The 4,279-nt window shown below is 36.8% G+C and overlaps 1 pseudogene; it reads right to left on the reverse strand.

Moving 5' to 3' along the window:
- Positions 1-1,596: 1,596 nt before the first annotated feature.
- LOC123856554 (swi5-dependent recombination DNA repair protein 1 homolog) lies at positions 1,597-2,189 on the reverse strand (annotated as a pseudogene).
- Between the last annotated feature and the right edge of the window lie 2,090 nt (positions 2,190-4,279).

Raw genomic sequence — 4,279 nt, forward strand, 5'->3', positions numbered from 1 at the left:
TTTTTCCCATCCTGGGAAAATAAGTGCTTGTAATGAACTAATTGTTATGTTTAGGAGGGTCTTATACAAAAATCCTTGTCTTTTAATCAAATTTCAAATTGAGTTCTATTAATTTCCCAAGTTACTAATTTGTCAAATTCCTAACAATAAAGAAGAGGCCTATGATAATAGTTCACATTTGTTATGGGAAGATTTTTTAAGTTGTTGTTTCCAAGAATTAATCAAATCTAATGTATAAATTAACACAAATATTGAAGATATTTTTCTTCATTTTTTTATTTAAGTTTAATTAACATATAATGTATTATTGGTTTCAGAGGTAGAGGTCAGTGATTCATCAGTCTTATATAATATGCAGTGCTCCTTACATCACGTGGCCTCCTTAATGTCCATCACCCAGTTACCCCATCTCCCTACCTCCCTCCCCTCCAGCAACCCTCAATTTGTTTCCTATGATTAAGAGTCTCTAATGGTTTTTCTCCCTCTCCGATTTCATCTTGTTTTATTTATTCCTCTCTTCCCCTATGATCCTGTTTTATTTCTTAAATTCCACATAACAGTGAGATCACATGATAATTGTCTTTCTCTCATTGACTTATTTTGCTTACCATAATACCCTCTACTTCCATCCATATTGTTGCAAATGGCAAGATTTCTTTTTTTTGATGGCTGAATAGTATTCCATTGTGTGTATATATATATATATGTATATACATATATATACCACATCTTCTTTATCCATTCATTTGTCGATGGACATCTGGACTCTTTCCGTAGTTTGGCTATTGTGGACATTGCTGCTATAAACATTGGGGTACATGTGCCCCTTTGAATCATTGTTTGTATACTTTGGATAAATACCTAGTAGTGCAATTGCTGGGTCATAGAGTAGCTCTATTTTTAATTTTTTTTTTAATTTTTTTTTAAAGATTTTATTTATTTATTTGAGAGAGAGAGAATGAGAGACAGAGAGCATGAGAGGGAGGAGGGTCAGAGGGAGAAGCAGACTCCCTGCCGAGCAGGGAGCCCGATGCGGGACTCGATCCCGGGACTCCAGGATCATGACCTGAGCTGAAGGCAGTCGCTTAACCAACTGAGCCACCCAGGCGCCCCACCTGGGTTCTATTTTTAAATTTTTGAGGAACCTCCACACTGTTTTCCAAAGTGGCTGTACCAACTTGCATTCCCACCAACAGTGTAAGAGGGTTCCCCTTTCTCCACATCCTCGCCATCTGTTGTTAACTGAGTTGTTAATTTTATCCACCTGACCAGTGTGAGGTGGTAAAAAATAAAACTTTTTTTTTTTTACAAAACAATGTATTAAAACTGACTTCCAGAGATGCCCAAATTATTTTTTAAACATGATTTAATTTTTTTCACATTTCTTTAAATATCAAGTTTTCTTTGACAAATTTATCCAAAATGTTAAATTTTCACTTTAGAACTTAGTTTATATTTATATAACAGAGTGCCCTAAACTGATGTTCATTAAGATACCTTTCTGCAAGTCCTAATGGTTTCTATCTTCCTTTTAAAATGTATTAAGTATCTTTTAAGTTGCCATTCTCAAAAATATTCTGGAGAAAAAATTATGAATTAAGCACCCATAAATTATTCTTCATTTCTATTATAGTGTAGCAATTTATCATCTAACCCACAGTGGTCTATCAACTGAGTCAGGCTGAGTTTCTTGTTCTCCTTAGACATAGCTGGTTGCAACTCATAATGCAACAGCTGGCTACAGATTCTCCATTTCTTTATTAACAACTGTAATTGAGACAGGTCATTCTCTGACCTGTACATTTTGACCAGTTTTCACCTCTGAAGAAGGTCTTCTTTCTTCTGAATCTGCTTCACCAATTTTGCTTTTTCTTCATTTAATCCTTGTTTGGGAAGATCTTCATTCTCAAAGTCACTTTGGAGATCACTGCATGACCCAGTATCAAATGATTTAGGGTCACATATACTGATATTATTGAAGGTATTTTCCAAATATGTATTTTCTTCAAATTGGCTGTCAATGTGTTTAAAATTTTCTTGAAATTCCAGTTTTCTTCTGTTGAAGATGCTGGTTTCTCTGAAAAAGTCTGATCATCTTCATTCTCTACTTTAAGATGTCTTACTACACTGTAACAGGAATTTAATGAAGATCTAGTTTTTCTTAATCATCCTCTAAGTGTCACACTCATAGGCTAGAAATATAGAATAGCTCCACTAGAAGAATTAAGATATTCATCCTTGTTTTCTTGAACTTCTTGTATGGGGAGATGGTGGATTGGCACAAGCCTGTGGGACATTAGGTAAAATCACAGCTGAATCAGATCGACTTTCTACCTTGGAAATGAAATCTTGGGTTCTTCCTAAATAAAATTGTGTTGGTCCAAAGGTGACTACTAGTAATTTCTGGACAAATTAATTAGTTAGCATCTTATATAAACAAGACTCTCCATTTGTTTTTATCTATCAAAATAGCCTCAGATCTGCCATAAGGGGGGCAGGAGAATAACAGTTGTGGAATTCTTCAGGAATTCTTTAATTTCACTACTCCAGCTTTATAATGAATAGAAATATAACTGAAATCTTGACTCAAAAAACATAATTAGATCTGTCACAGTTCCCTAAACCCTAAAAACTGTGTAACTAGAATCAATGACCATTCAGACCTGAGGAAAAAACACAGGCACAGATAAATGTATGCCTGTTTGCATCATTTCACTTTAAGTAGCAAACAGACCCTGTAAGGCTTAAGTTTGTTTCCTCAAACAAAGGCATCAAATTTCCTGGGAAAAAGAAAAAAAACAGAGGGAAGAGTCCTCTCTTCCCTCTCACCACTGCAGAAAACCCACACTAACCCTTGAGAGACCCCAGGGGAGGTAGGGTTGAGAGATCCTCTGACTGGGGAAATGGAGCTGTACTCTACTCCACAACCCACCCCTGAAGCCAAAGAAATAAATATGTGTATGTGTGTGTATTTTTTTAAGATTTTATTTTTTTTATGTAATCTCTACCCCCAGTGTGGGGCCTGAACTCATGACCTAGAGATCAAGAGTCACATACTCTACTGACTGAGCCAGCCAGGTGCCCCAAAGAAATATGTTTTTATCTACTCAATTTGCAAATAAAATCTCATCCTCTTAATATCTTGGTTATACACAGTCTAATTGCAATTTAGGAACAAAGTTTTCTAAATATTTATTTTAGCTTAATACTCAGCAGTGTTGACAAGTATGACAAATGTTGTGTATCCACAGCTCCTGCTCACTAAGAGAAGAAAGAAGGAAGGAAGGAAAGAAGAGAGAGATGGCACCAAGGAAAGCTAGGAGGACACTGTCCTGCTTTCTACTTTCTCTTGTTATCTAAAACACAAAATGGGAGAATCAAGATCCTTTAAAGAAGTGAAATATCAAAATACAGGGAAATTAAGCCTACTTTTATTCTTTTTTACCACTATTCCCACCCTCCTTCGGTCTAATTCTCCACCAAACAGCAAGAATGATCTTAAAACATTGATCAAACTATCTCACTCCTTCCCCTATGTAAACCGATGTGTTGGCTTCTCAGAGCAGTGAGGATGAAAACCCAAATGCCCTGCTTTCCCCAAAAGGCTTATCTCTACAGGACCACTAAGAGCTGTTCTGGGCCTAGGTTAAAAACAAACAATTCTGGATGATTTGTTTGATAGTCTCCATAGTTGGTGGGCTACTTTCTGGATAAGCAGACCTCAATAATCCATGTAGAATTTGTCCCTCTCATTCTGAGCCCCTGCCTCCTGCCCATCTCTCCAGTGACTCTCCCTTCCTGACTTCCCTGCAGCCATTCAAATCTGTTTTCCCTTTCTCACACACATTAGTCTCTTCTGACTTGGGGGTGTTACATGTGCTACCTCCTCAATCTGAAATATTTTCCCTCCCATCCTTCAAATGGCTACCTCCCTCTACCTTTAGAGGCTATTCCTAAACTAGCTCCCTCCCTGAACCCCCTACTTTTTCTTTCCCAACCCTTTGTTTCCTTAATACTTAAAAAAACTTTAAGTGATTTTTTTTTCTATTTCCTTTTTTTTTACATCTGTCTCTTGACAACAGGGACAGTATCTGGTCACCTAGTACATCACCTGGCAATTATAGACTCTCAGTAAGTATTTGTTGAGTGAATGCATAATTTAGGAAGCCACTTAATGAAGGTGGAGTCCTCCTGAATCAGGAGAAACAATGTCAGTGATGAAGAAAGCACTGAGGAATGTTGCAAAAAGAAGGCACAGACTTCTTTTTGAACAAGAAGG

This window comes from Mirounga angustirostris, unplaced genomic scaffold (genome assembly GCF_029215605.1).
Source record: "Mirounga angustirostris isolate CCGP_5_RB_7025 unplaced genomic scaffold, mMirAng1.0.hap1 SCAF_13, whole genome shotgun sequence".
Taxonomy (NCBI): Eukaryota; Metazoa; Chordata; class Mammalia; order Carnivora; family Phocidae; genus Mirounga; species Mirounga angustirostris.